This window comes from Ictalurus furcatus, chromosome 18 (genome assembly GCF_023375685.1).
Source record: "Ictalurus furcatus strain D&B chromosome 18, Billie_1.0, whole genome shotgun sequence".
Classification (NCBI taxonomy): Eukaryota; Metazoa; Chordata; class Actinopteri; order Siluriformes; family Ictaluridae; genus Ictalurus; species Ictalurus furcatus.
In genome coordinates, this window is record NC_071272.1 from 9,601,251 (window position 1) to 9,616,412 (window position 15,162).

Sequence of the window (15,162 nt, forward strand, 5' to 3'; positions counted from 1 at the left end):
AGTTGGGTTTCGGAGCCTCGCAGACCTGGGCCGGCCACTGCCGAGGCAGCTAGCCGTCTCAGGTTCGTGGCATCTCTTATGGATCTGGAAGAGGGGCCGGAGACGAGTGCTGCTCTATCTCTTGCTCTGTTTTCCGGGTTCGGCTCTCCGCTGGATTTTGGAGCTCACGTCGCGACTCCTCCTTCCGCTATGGAAAGCAAAAAGGGGGAAAAACACACACACACACAAAAATAATAGTAATAATTTCTCTCTGACTCCGAGGAGCCAGAAGGATGTGCTAAAAACTGAGAGCAGCATATAAAGAGCTGCTTGAAGTGATTACTAAGGCTGGATGAGCCTTTTTCTCCCCAGTGAAAGTAAATCCCTCACACTGCAGAACTCCCCTTTCTTCCAGAAGTGCATGACAAAATATCAGGCTTCTGGGGGAAAACCATGCATAAGCCATATTTATAACCCCACGATGTTGGATTATTCAGCCATTGTGGGGAATGAATGGCATGGCTATTTAGCTATGCTGAAGGTGGAGGAGGCACTTGCGAGCTACCTCTCTCCATCGACGGCAGGCTTTGCATCCAGACCACCGTATAAGGCCGCCGAGGCATGGGTGGGCAAGCCTATGCAGTAGTAGTCTTGCTTGTGGGTCATTGCAGACAATGACAGTGTTGCAGGCCTACCAAGCAGACCTGCTGAGTGAGCTCGACATATGGCGGCATTCAAAAAAGCCAGTTCCTTCCCTGTTGTCTCGAGCTCACCCGGGCATCCATGAGTGGAGCCCGGGCCAGCACTAGTGCGAGGGAGACCCAGAGGGTGAGTATGGCAGCCCGCCAACCCCCGCAGACAGCTAGGGGAACCGGGCGGCCACAGTCGCGGTCTGCTACTAGGCCTGATCTGAGAATGGTCATAAAGGCCAAGCAGGCAAAGAAGAGCGGTCCTGAGGGGCCGTGGAGGGACGTATCAGGGGACATGAGGTTGTTAGGGCAGGTAGCCCCCAGTGCTACTGTAGGGCCTCCCCTAGCCAAGGCGGTCCCCAAGTTTTCAGTGTTCTCTTGTCAGCGAGCTGTCACAGGGCAACGAAAAGTTGATGCTTTCCCTCCAATAGAATGTGGAATAGTTAATGTCACTAAAAGACCATCGGGCAGCGTGGAAACTACTGCCAAATGTGTCTCCATGGGTTGTGTCTAATGTAGAAAAGGGCTACCGGGTCCAGTTTATAGCTCGACCCCCCCCGGTTCAGAGGTGTGCTCACCACAGTAGTCAGCACAGACCAGAGCCTGACGTTAGCGCAGGAAGTAAGTTCCCTTTTGGACAATGGGGCCATAGAACATGTACCCCGTTCCCTAAGGGAGGGAGGTTTTTACAGCCATTATTTCCTGGTCCACAAAAAAGATGGGAGTATGCAGCCAATTTTAGATCTGCGTCATCTGAACCATACTCTTTGGACATACAGGTTCAAGATGCTGACGCTCAAACTTATTGTGCCACAGATTCAGTTTGAGGACTGGTTTGTGGCGATAGATCTAAAAGGTGCATACTTCCACATAGAAGTATCGCTAGCTTTATCCCTCGCACCTTCACAAAGTGCATGGATGTCACTCTGGCTCCATTGTGACTCCAGGGCATCTGTGTACCAAACTACCTGGACGACTGGTTAATTCTAGCACGATCCAGGGAACTGGCGGTTCAACATCGAGATGTTGTTCTTGCCCACATGAAGAGCTTGGGGCTTAGGTTGAATCTCAGAAAAGTATGCTTTCCCCAGTGCAGTGGACAACTTTTCTAGGGGTTATAAGGATTCTACTACGATGAGGGCGTGTCTATCCCCAACATGCGTAGGGTCAACCCTATCAACACTGAGCAAGATAAAGCTGGATCTTGGGAGACTATTGGCATTTATGGGCCTATTGCACAGGAGACCATTCAGTGGTGGCTGAGAAGTTGGGGGTTTCGTCCAAGGACGAAACCCCCAACCCCCAACCCCCAACCCCAGAGGTTTCGTCCAAGGACGAAACCTCTGAGAATAATCAGTGTCACGCAGCGATGCCAACGTGCTCTGAGAATTTGAGTGTCCCCGGTTTCTAGCCTTGGGTCACACTCTAGGGATGGCTCCTTAGCGCAAGACGGTAATGAGAGACACCTCCCTCACAGGCTGGAGCGCAGTCTTAGACAGCTGTCCAGCTCACGGTCTCTGGTGCGGCCCTCATCTGGAGCAGGGTGGCTCCATCCACAAGTGGTGGAGTCCATACGGCGAGGTTTGGCCAAGCGGGATGGCATGTGTTTACCTCCGAGGAGACAACACATGGCCCGCTGTCATTCGCCATCACTCTTCCCGCACAATTAGGGCTGGACGCCATGGTGCACATGTAGCCGAGGTCACATCTGTACACTGTTCCGCCCATTGCTCTGCTCCCACAAGTTCTAGCGAGAGTTTGCCAAGATAGTCTATGTCTGCTGCTAGTAGCACCTTATTGGCCAGCTCGAATATGGTTCTGAGAGATAATATCCCTGCGAGATGGCACTCCTTGGGAGATTCCCATCAGCAGGGATCCACTGTAGACCCAGTGAACTGCGCAATAGCTACAGTCCTGGAGCTCTTACAAGAACATTTCTCAGCGGGGTGGGCTCCTTCTACAATCAGGGTTTACGTGGCCGCCATTTTGGCCAGCCACGCCCCTGTTGATGGAGCCTCTGTGGGGCAACAATCTCTAACTTCGAGGTTTATGCGTGGTCTCAGGCGGCTGAGGCCCATCTGCAGGTCGCGCATACCTTCCTGGGAACTTCTGTGGTCCTGGAAGGTCTGTCAGGTGCCCCATTTTAGCCCTTAGAGTGCATCTACTGTCTCAAGCCAGTGGGCTGATTTATCACCCTTGGCCAGAACTACGGAAACTGTGGGTCTGGCCCCTGAGGGGCACCAGCTTATAGATTCTGGTCTCACAACTGAGATTGTAGAGACCATGTTAAATGCTAGAGCACCATCCACAAGGAAATTGTATGCATTCAAGTGGCAGCTTTTTGTCTTGTGGTGTGAGGAACGTCAGCTAGACCCAGTGAACTGCGCAATAGCTACAGTCCTGGAGTTCTTACAAGAGCGTTTCTTAGCGGGGTGGGCTCTTTCTACAATTAGGGTTTACGTGGTCGCTGTTTTGGCCAGTCATGCCCCTGTTGATGGAGCCTCTGTGGGGCAACATCCTCTAACTTCGAGGTTCATGCGTGGTGTCAGACGGCTGAGGCCCATCTGCAGGCTGCGCATACCTTCCTGGGACCTTTCTGTGGTCTTGGAAGGTCTGTCAGGGGCCCCATTTGAGCCTTTAGAGTCAGCCTCTGAGAAGCTTCTGACTCTAAAGGTAGCTCTTCTGCTGGCCCTGACATCTCTCAATCGAGTGGGAGATCTACAAGCTCCCTCTGTTGCCCCTTCCTGCCTTGACTTTGCCCCTGGATTAGCCAAGGCCTTCCTGTATACTAGGCCGGACAATATTCCTAAAGTGCTTACATCGGCTGCCCACCCTGTGGTGTTGCAGGCTTTCTGCCCTCCTCCGTTCCTCACACCAGAACAAGAGAGGATGCACCTGCTGTGTCCAGTAAGGGCTCTCTGTACTTACGTCCACCGGTCTGGCCAGTGGCGTAAGTCAGAGCAGCTGCTGGTCTGCTTTGGCGGCGACAGTAAAAGTGATGCAGTGCATCTCGAATTGGATAGTGGAAGCAATCTCTATGGCTTACGAGGCGTGCGGTCTCGCCACGCCTCTGGGTATAAGAGCTCATTCCACTAGGGCGGTCGCCTCCTCGAAGGCTTTGTCCAAAGGGGTATCCTTGCAGGATGTGTGTGCGGCTGCAGAGTGGTCTATGCCACACACATTCATTTGTTATTACAGCCTGGATATTCATTCCACCCCAGGCTCGAGTGTCTTGGGTATTTTTGAACAGGCCGTACCCTTGATATGATGGAGTGGGTATTCCTGTTCCCATACTTTTATGCTAAATGCAACGTCAAAGTTCCCTTTGAAAGGGAATGTCGCGGTTACGCATGTAACTCTGTTCCCTGAGAAGGGAACGAGACGTTGCATAGCACTGTCATACCAGGGCAGGCCTGTGAATTGCGTCTTTGCTTCAGATAATAGAGGCTGGCGGCATGGTTCACAGGTGCCATATATATATATCATGCGATGAGCTTAATTGCCACATTCACTGATCATGGCAGGCCTATAAGTAGAGGCATGATTTTACACAAGCTTCAGATACCGGTCACGCGCGCAAGGCGTTCCCATACTGTTATGCTAAATGCAACGTCTCGTTCCCTTCTCAGGGAACAGGGTTACATGGGTAACCCTGACGTTTTTGCTTGTACATCACTGTTTGATCTCCACGGTGTTTAATATAAAATGTCCCCCTGCCTTAGAGGACTTTCTTCCTCAATCACGTGATGATTTCGCCTCCATCTGATGGTGACTGGGGTCATGTTGGGAATAAAAGGTAACGTTGACATAAACAGTAAACTGAAGAAAGTCATTGTCGGTGACTCTGGGTGTCTGCTAATGTTAGTGTGCGTATGACGTCATGCACCATCGACGTTAAATACTAATATGATATTTCTGAACTGTCCCAAATCTGTTAGAAGTTTTACATTGAACTAAACTGTCGTGGAGCTCAGTGAGGAACAATAGATTTGTGGATGTCTGGATGTGTGTAGCTGTGTGGATGTGTGGATGTGTGTAGCTGTGTAGATGTGTATATGTGTGAATGTGTAGCTGTGTGGATCTGAGTATGTGTGGATGTGTGTAGATGTGTATCTGTGTGGATGTGTGTAGATATGTAGCTGTGTGGATGTGTGGATATGTGGATGTGTAGCTGTGTGGATGTGTAGATATGTGGATATGTAGCTGTGTAGATGTGTGGATGTGTGGCTGTGTGGATGTGTGGATGTGTAGCTGTGTGGATGTGTGGATGCGTAGCTGTGTGGATGTGTGGATGTGTGGATCTATAGATGTGTGGATGTGTAGATATGTGGATGTGTGGATGTGTAGATGTGTAGATGTGTAGCTGTGTGGATATGTGGATGTGTAACTGTGTGGATGTGTGGATGTGTAGCTGTGTGGATGTGTGGATGTGTGTAGTGTAGCTGTGTGGATGTGTGGATGTGTAGATGTGTGGATGTATAGATGTATAGATGTGTAGCTGTGTGGATGTGTAGCTGTGTAGATGTGTGGATGTATAGTTGTATAGATGTGTGGATGTGTGGATGTGTAGCTGTGTAGATGTGTGGATATGTAGATGTGTGGATGTGTAGATGTGTGGATGTGTAGCTGTGTAGATGTGTGGATATGTAGATGTGTGGATGTGTAGATGTGTAGCTGTGTGGATGTGTAGCTGTGTGGATGTGTGTAGATATGTAGCTGTGTGGACGTGTGGATATGTGGATGTGTAGCTGTGTGGATGTGTAGATATGTGGATGTGTAGCTGTGTAGATGTGTGGATGTGTAGCTGTGTGGATCTGTGGATGTGTAGCTGTGTGGATGTGGAGCTGTGGAGCTGTGTAGCTGTGTGGATCTGTAGATGTGTAGATGTGTGGATGTGTAACTGTGTAGATGTGTGGATGTGTAGCTGTGTGGAGGTGTGGATGTGTAGCTGTGTGGATGTGTAGCTGTGGAGCTGTGTAGCTGTGTGGATCTGTAGATGTGTAGATGTGTGGATGTATAGCTGTGTAGGTGTGTGGATGTGTAGCTGTGTGGAGGTGTGGATGTGTAGCTGTGTGGATGTGTAGCTGTGTGGATGTGTAGATATGTGGATGTGTAGCTGTGTAGCTGTGTGGATGTGTAGCTGTGTGGATGTGTAGCTGTGTGGATGTGTAGCTGTGTGGATGTGTAGCTGTGTAGATGTGTGGATGTATAGCTGTGTGGATCTGTGGATGTGTAGCTGTGTGGATGTGGAGCTGTGTAGCTGTGTGGATGTGGAGCTGTGTAGCTGTGTGGATCTGTAGATGTGTAGATGTGTGGATGTATAGCTGTGTAGGTGTGTGGATGTGTAGCTGTGTGGAGGTGTGGATGTGTAGCTGTGTGGATGTGTAGCTGTGTGGATGTGTAGATATGTGGATATGTAGCTGTGTAGATGTGTGGATGTGTAGCTGTGTAGATGTGTGGATGTGTAGCTGTGTGGAGGTGTGGATGTGTAGCTGTGTGGATGTGTAGCTGTGTGGATGTGTAGATATGTGGATGTGTAGCTGTGTAGATGTGTGGATGTGTAGCTGTGTGGATCTGTGGATGTGTAGCTGTGTGGATGTGGAGCTGTGTAGCTGTGTGGATGTGGAGCTGTGTAGCTGTGTGGATCTGTAGCTGTGTAGATGTGTGGATGTGTAGCTGTGTAGCTGTGTGGATGTGTAGCTGTGTGGAGGTGTGGATGTGTAGCTGTGTGGATGTGTAGCTGAGTGCATGTGTGGATGTGTGGATCTATAGATGTGTGGATGTGTAGATGTGTGGATGTGTAGATGTGTAGCTGTGTGGATGTGAAGCTGTGTAGATGTGTGGATGTGTAGCTGTGTGGATGTGTGGATGTGTAGCTGTGTGGATGTGTAGCTGTGTGGATGTGTGGATGTGTAGCTGTGTGGATGTGTAGCTGTGTGGATGTGTGGATGTGTAGCTGTGTGGATGTGTGGATGTGTAGCTGTGTGGATGTGTAGATGTGTAGCTGTGTAGATGTGTAGCTGTGTGGATGTGTGGATGTGTAGCTGTGTAGATGTGTGGATGTGTAGATGTGTAACTGTGTGGATGTGTAGCTGTGTGGATGTATGGATGTGTAGCTGTGTAGCTATGTGGCTGTATAGCTGTGTACTCACACACATTGTTAATAAAAAGTAACGTGAGGTTTTCAAAACAAAGAATTAAGGAACAGCAAAAGCAAAAAAAATATTTCGATACAAAAACAGTAAAATTTCAAATGGAAAAGTCAGTGGCGTTTCTGTCGCTGTAAAACAAATACTTTGAGGATGGTGTGTGTGTGTGTGTGTGTGTGTGTGTGTGGTGACATTAGACGTCATATTCAGACATTTGTACGTGTCAGAAAAGTGCAATAATGACTTTATTTAAACACACGGATCAGTGATTAGTGGAGATTTGGGAGTATTATGGTATGTCTGATCCTCCAATCTGGTGAGTGGCTCACTTTAACTCTCCTGTTATCTATGTTTATTTGTTTATTTATTAACACATATTTTTTTATTTATTAGCTGTATATTCCACTTTTATTTCCTGGTCAAACACATTAAAACAAGTTAAATAAAATAAATATTCATCAGTCAGTGGATTTAATTTTCTTCATTATTTTCTCCTGTTTTTTTTATTTAAAACTGTATTTACTGGTTTCTTGAATTTTTCTTTAAAGGTGAACACTTTAGAAAAACCAAACAGGAAAATAATTTGAGTCTCTGATTCAGGTGATAGATTTAGGCAGAGAAGTGAAGAAGGAAAATGGAGACGTTCAGAGTGAAACAGCACAGAGAGCAGATTACATCTGCAGTGAGATTATTATTACTAATATCAATAGTCTCCTGATGGTTCCTCCTCGTGGTTCCTCCTCATGGTGCCTCCTAATGGCTCCTCCTCATGGTGTCTCCTCATGGTGTCTCCTCATGGTGCCTCCTCCTGTCCATTTTTTGCTTTTCTCAGAGGTGAGGAAGAAGAAGAGCTGAGTGAAGCCTCACTTTTATTATCCTGTGAGGGGTCTGGAGATTAGAACAAGGCTGTCCACAAACCTCCTAACCCCTAACCCCTGTGCACTCACTCTGAGCTTCTGCTTAATCTACAGAGCAGATCAAAGGGTCACGTTCTGATAAACCCGAGACCCCGACTGCAGGATCTGTTAATTATTACAGTGGGACGCAATCACATGAGGAACGTTCCACCGTTTAGTGTGTGTGTGTGTGTGTGTGTGTGTGTTTAGGGGTTGGGGGGTGGTTTAAAGTGTTTTAGCAGCAGAACCTGGGATGTATGAATTATTTGTGTCTCAGGATGTATCTAATACCAGCGAGCGAGTGAGACACCACCGTTCATTTATTTTCTCGTTCTAGTTTTATGAAATAAATATTTTAAACTTGCATTAGAGTTAAACACTTCCTCAGTTTAAAGCCACGATCATGCTACACACACGTACCATATCTCCTCATGAAACTGATGTGACCAAAGTTTCGTCCATTGTGGCTTAATCAGCAATCCAGTCATGAGTTAGCACTTTAGCTGCGAACTGTGATATATATATATATATATATATATATATATATATATATATATATATATATACATACATACACACACACACACACACACACACACACAGTTATGTGAAAAAATAAATACAGCCCAGGGAAATTGTTGGCTTTTTTGACATATTTGGACGAACAAATATTTGATCATTTTTGAAACAGTGCCTATTAATAAAGTTGATATACTTGAACAAAACCACAAGGAAAATTTTGCTTTTTCAATCATTTATTCAAGAGAAGTATCAATAGATGTGATATTCTTCTGTGGAAAAAGTAAGTACAGCCTTGGCCTCAGAAGCTAGTATTGCCCCCTTTAGCAAAAATAACTTCTTGTAGACGTTTTGCATAATTGTGCACCAGGCTTGCTGGACATTTTGACCACTCTTCTATGCAATATTCTTTCAGTTGGAAGAACTTGGAGGGTTTTCCTGCATGTGCTGTCCGTTTCACGTCCTCCAACAACATTTCAATGAGATTCAAATCTGGGCCTTGACTCGGTCGTTCCATAACTCTCCATTTCTTCTTTTTGAGCTAATCCTTGGTGGATTTGCTCATTTGCTTAGGATCATTATGCTGTAAAAAGCTCCACTTTCAGTTCAACTTCAACTTTCAGACAGATTACCTCACATTATGTGCAAGCACTCTTTGATATGATGCAGAATTCATAGTTGAATCAATGAATGTAAGCTGTCCAGTCCCTGATGAATTGAAGCAATGCCAAGCCATAACCTTTCCACCACCGTGCTTCACAGTTGGTATGAGGTGCTTCTCCTGAAAAGCTGTCTTTGATTTGCACCACATATGTCTGCTGTTACTGTGGCCAAACAACTCTATCTTTGATCTGTTTGTCCAGAGCACATTATTCCAAAAGGCCTGCTCTTTTGGTGGCTCAACGGTTAAGTTAACGGTTTAATAGAAAAGTATAACTTCATTAAACTGTTTAGAAGGTTGATTATGACGTGAGCAGTACGGAGCGTGTGAGATGTGAGGTAGATTATTTTCCAATAACAGCACGTGTTTTATTCCTCACAGGCCACTGTTTTACCAACAGTTCCATTTTTATTCATTAAAGAGCAGCACTTTGCTTTTATCCATTTATAGTTACATTTAATGTTGTGAAACAAGTTCCTGTTGTCACTTACATTAAGTGGCAGTGGAGGCTTGGTGGTTAAGGCTCTGGGTTACTGATCAGAAGGTTGGGGGTTCAAGCCCCAGCCAAGCTGCCTCTATTGGGCTCTTGAGCAAGGCCCTTAACCTTCCCTGCTCCAGAGGAACCGTAACATGGCTGACCCTGCGCTCTGACCCCAACTTCCAGTTGGTGTTCATCTTGATGGTGTTGGTCTTGATGGTGTGATAAATGTAGAGGTGTACTTACTTCTTCCATGTGACTGATCTGTTTTTTTGTTAATTTAAATTTAAATTGTGAAAATTACGAGAAAATGTCAACTGTGTGTGTCTTTCATAGAGTGTATCAACTTTATTAATAGGCACTGTTTCAAAATCAAATGATTGCGTGTCCAAATATGTAAAAAAAAAAAAAAAAAAAAGCCAACAATTTCCATGGGGCGTTCTTATTTTTTCACATGACAGTGTGATATTCACTGATCAGCCATAACATTAAAACCACCTGCCTAATATTGTGTAGTTCCCCCTTGTGCCACCAAAACAGGTTTGAGCTGGAGGCCTGGACTTCACAAGATCTCTGAAGGTGTGCTGTGGTATCTGGCACTGAGACGTTAGCAGCAGATCCTTTAAGTCCTGTAAGTTGTGAGGTGGGGCCTCCGTGGATCGGACTTGTTTGTCCAGAACATCCCACAGATGCTCGATCGGATTGAGATCTGGAGAATTTGGAGGACGAGTCAACACCTTGAACTCTTTGTCATGTTCCTCAAACCGTTCCTGAACAACGTTTCCTCCATAATCAACATGCCCATGACTGACTTCATGATCAGAGATGTTATTCAGCTTTACATTTATGTTTATCTGTATGTATTTTTTAATTTGTGAATTGTGTGAATCATATTTCTGTTCCACACCTTCTGAATGAATCAGTTGAGTCTGTGAATCGTGTTTAAGCTTATTCAGTCAGACACTGATGTGTTGGTTTGCTGTGAAAAATAATTCTTTTAAACACAGGCATGAATCCTTTATAAAATAACACAAAATAACTATTATTAACTATTTTACTTGACTCAGGCAGTTTAGTGTCTGATTTAGATGGCCGATAATTTAATCATTTAACTGAATAGATTAAAATAATACAATTTACTGCAAAGCCTTAAAAAATTAATCTCTGTGAGGCAGCACAGATCACTGAGTGGGCGTAGCTAAGGGGTCAGAGGACATGTCACTCCAGGATTCAGCTGACCAATAGACATGTACACTGGCTTCTAAGTCCCGCCCACCCATGTGCCAAAACACAGAAGCAAAACACATCAGATTGAGGTCAGACAGAGATCAGATGGAGAGCAAATGGAGATCAGACAGAGAGCAGACAGAGAGCATACTGAGATCAGATGGAGTGTACCGGCGCTCTGCAGCATTTGTTCCGCACACAACATACAAGTTTAATGAATGTAAAGCGGTTGTGTGAGCCGGTAGCTGCCGGCATCTGTGTGTGTGTGTGTGTGTAGAGGAGAATCTGCAGTAACCTGTCTGAACAGTGTGCATGTCATCACACTGACAGTGTAAATGACTGGTATCAAAGCGGCGCAGCTTGTAATGAAAAGAAATTCGGCTTTATGGAAAATGAACAGGGAAAAAAATGTCTTTGAAGGAGCGGCAAGTTTGTGAGCGTTAATCCAAGAGAACCTCGGCGTGACCTTCTGCCTCTTTATTCCACATCAAGCTGCATTCATGTGTGTGCTGATGTTTATGGAGCTTCACTCAGCGATGCCCCGAGGATCATTACATCCTCATTTCACTTGTCACTCAGAGACGGGCGGGGTCACAGCTAGGTGTGCTCTACCACCCAGCTAGATTCAGGGCGGGGAGTCAGTGTGTGTGTGTGTGTGTGTGTGTGTGTGTGTGTGTGTGTGTGTGTGTTTAGTAGGGGATATTGAGTGTTTCAGACTGGCCTGGCAGACCATAGTCTCATCCTGATAATCATTTCTATAATACACCATGATAAATAACACACACAATATCAATGTTAGTGTGGAGGTGTCCAAACAGCATCAGTAGGCTGCCTAGGAAGTGTAAATATTTGAAGTGCGTACTAGTTTCACGATGGGCTGTGTCCCAAATCTAAACTATATACCAGTCTGTACTTGTTGTGAACTGTTTAGGTGCAGTAGTGTGAGATTTAGGACACACACACACACACACACACACAAACACACTGCTTGACTATACAGCTGGCTTGCTAAAGCAGAGTACAGAAATGTGTGGTTAGAGAGGACTGATGCACTTTGATGATGTCATCACTATGCTGAGCTGAACAGTAGCTAAAGAATCCACAGGTTTGTGATGGAAGAGGGTGTGGCTGTGGTTCTCACAGTGCAGTGTGTATGGTGAGGGTTAATCCTGCTTCAAACAGTGAGCCTGAGAAATGCTTACACACACACACACACACACACACACACACACACAAACACACACACGTACATTAACAGGATGATCCAGCAGTGTATTGAACAATTTAAATCTTAAGCTAACAGCGGTGTTTTTGTGCAGTAGCAGAGTGATTCAGAGGATTTGTGGCATCACAGACAGAATGAAGGCTATAATTTTACTCTCATTAACTCAGTGAGATATGTGTTTCACTGCCGGCCAGACGAGACAACCTCACTCGCTTTTGTTCCTCTACAGTCGTGTTGAAGCGGTGAACACGCCCACTGCTGCATCCCTGAGGTACAGGAGATAATTACTGAATCATTTCACAACATGCACTTTCAATACGACTTCAAACACACACACACACGCACACACACACGCACACACACACACACACACACACACACACACACACACACACACACACACAACCAGAGTTTAAACACTGCACAGCTATTAATTAACATTGATTAGCATTCATGTGTCATCAGTCAGTCAACTCAACACCAAACGACTCATCAAACGACTCAATACCAAACAACTCAACACCAAACGATTCAACACCAAACGACTCATCAAACGATTCAACATCCCCCAGTGTGCTGCTTGGGGATTAGTTTAAATTAGAGACGTAAAAAGAGAATCACATTGGAACACAGAATCACACTGGAACACAAAAACACACAAAATGATCATCATTGAGCTGTCAATCAATAAGTTTAATAATTTAAAAAAAATTATATCTATTTTTTAATTTAACACACACACAATCAGTTAGTCACAGACTGTAAAGGTAGCTCGCTTTGGAGAACTATTTGGTTCCTGAACAGAATCCACATAACATCTACAATTAACTTGATGAAATTGTGTGTGTGTGTGTGTGTGTGTGTGTGTGCTGTGTGAACAATAAGTTTGTCTTATCAATGTTAAGAAGTCCAGAAGGAGAAATGAGTGTCTTTAAAAGTCCACTTAAACCCCAAATGCCCTGAAGGTGGCAGACACGCCAAGACTGAAGGCATGAAGAACAAACGATCCATTAGGATTAGTATCTACTTTGTCTCACACACACACACACACACACACACACACACACACACACACACACACACACACACACACACACACACACACACGAGTACTGAGTGTAACAGTAGTGGTGTCTAGACTAAGTGACTGCTGCTGCTAATCCGGCCGAGTTGAGCTGAATCGGGCTGAAACCTGATCGGATGCTCGCTGTGTTTTTAAGGAGGATTGATCAGACAATATACTCAGTCTGATCCTCACACACACACACACACACACATACACATGTTCATTGTCCACTGAGTTTTGAAAGTGACACGGAGCCAGAGCATCTGAGACCGAGGGGATGTTTGTTGTCTCTCCTCCATCCAGATGGATCACAACTGTATCGTTTTACAGCAGGATTCTCTCTCTGAATCTTATCTCTCTTACACGCAGTCAGAAGAACACGTCTAATCTGTGCAGTGTGACGACATGTCTGAGGAAGCACGTCACATTATCAGTCATCATAAACCATCAGATACCATATTATGAACTCGTTTAATCCGAGCACACTTGAGTGTGTGTCCACATGATTGATTAGGACTCATTGTGTGTTTGTCGTTCCTTTTAACGGCTTCATAAACAGGGTTACGGCCCTGTGTGTGCAGAGTTTGCATGTTGTCCCCGTGCTGTGGGGGTTTCCGCCGGGTACACCGGTTTTCTATCCCAGTCCAAAGACAAACATGGTAGGCTGATTGGCATGTCCAAGTGTCCGTAGTGTATGAATGGGTGTTGAGTGTGTATTTGATTGTGTGCCCTGCAATGGATTGGCACCCTGTCCAGGGTGTACCCTGCCTTGTGCCCGATGCTCCCAGGGATAGGCTCCAGGTTTCCCCGTGACCCTGAAAAGGATAAAGCGGTATAGAAGATGGATGGATGGATAAACAGGGTTACACCACAGAGCTGCTGGATTACAGAGTTCTGCATATCACTCTCTCTCTTTATATTACTGCACTCGTTATATATGTTATCGTTTCTATTGTAACGGCTCATTCACAGGGACGTGTACAGCGCACGCTCCACTGATAATAAACAGATTATAAAGATTCAGGGTAGATGTGGTGACGTTTTCTGTAAGGAGATATTTATGTAACGTGTATGGAAGGAGTTTCCAGTGTCAGCACTGTGTAACAGTCAGTGAAATGACAAGCTGCATTTATTTATTTTTGTCTTATTAACTTGAAGAGAGAGAATAAAGAGAGAGAGAGAATAAAGAGAGATAGAATAAAGAGAGAGACAATAAAGAGAGAGAAAAAGGAGAGAAAAAAGAGAGAAAATAGAGAGAAAAAAAGAGAGAAAATAGAGAGAGAAAGAGAGAGAGAATAAAGAGAGAGAATAGAGAGAGAGAATAAAGAGAGAGAAAGAGAGAGAGAAAGAGAGAGAGAGAATAAAGAGAGAGAAAAAAGAGAAAACAGAGAGAGAATAAAGAGAGAGAGAGAAAATAAAGAGAGAGAAAAAAGAGAGAAAACAGAGAGAGAATAAAGAGAGAGAGAGAATAAAGAGAGAGAAAAAAGAGAGAAAAGGGCGAATAAAGAGAGAGAGAATAAAGAGAGGGAATAAAGAGAGAAAACAGAGAAAGAATAAAGAGAGAATAAAGAGAGATAATAAAGAGAGAATAATGAGAGAGAATAAAGAGAGAGAATAAAGAGAGAGAAAAAAGAGAAAACAGAGAGAGAATAAAGAGTTTATAGCTTCTATAGTAATGAGTCTTTATTAATCACATATACATATACATAGTGAGATTCTTTTCTTCGCATACCCCAGCATGTTATGAGGTTGGGGTCAGAGTGCAGGGTCAGCCATGATACAGCACCCCTGGAGCAGAGAGGGTTAAGGGCCTTGCTTAAGGGCCCAACAGTGGCAGCTTGACAGTGCTGGGATTTGAACCCCCGACCTTCTGATCAGTAACCCAGAGCCTTAACCACCAAGCCTCCACTGCCACTTAATGTAAGTGACAACAGGAACTTGTTTCACAACATTAAATGTAACTATAAATGGATAAAAGCAAAGTGCTGCTCTTTAATGAATAAAAATGGAACTGTTGGTAAAACAGTGGCCTGTGAGGAATAAAACACGTGCTGTTATTGGAAAATAATCTACCTCACATCTCACACGCTCCGTACTGCTCACGTCATAATCAACCTTCTAAACAGTTTAATGAAGTTATACTTTTCTATTAAAAGTTTTTCTATTAAAAATCTCAGTTTATATTTTCTTTGTCGTAGCATTTGGACTTGAATTAAAGTCAAGAAATTTAATTTGTATATTTCTGTAGCACTGAAGGAAATGTGTTCATGGCC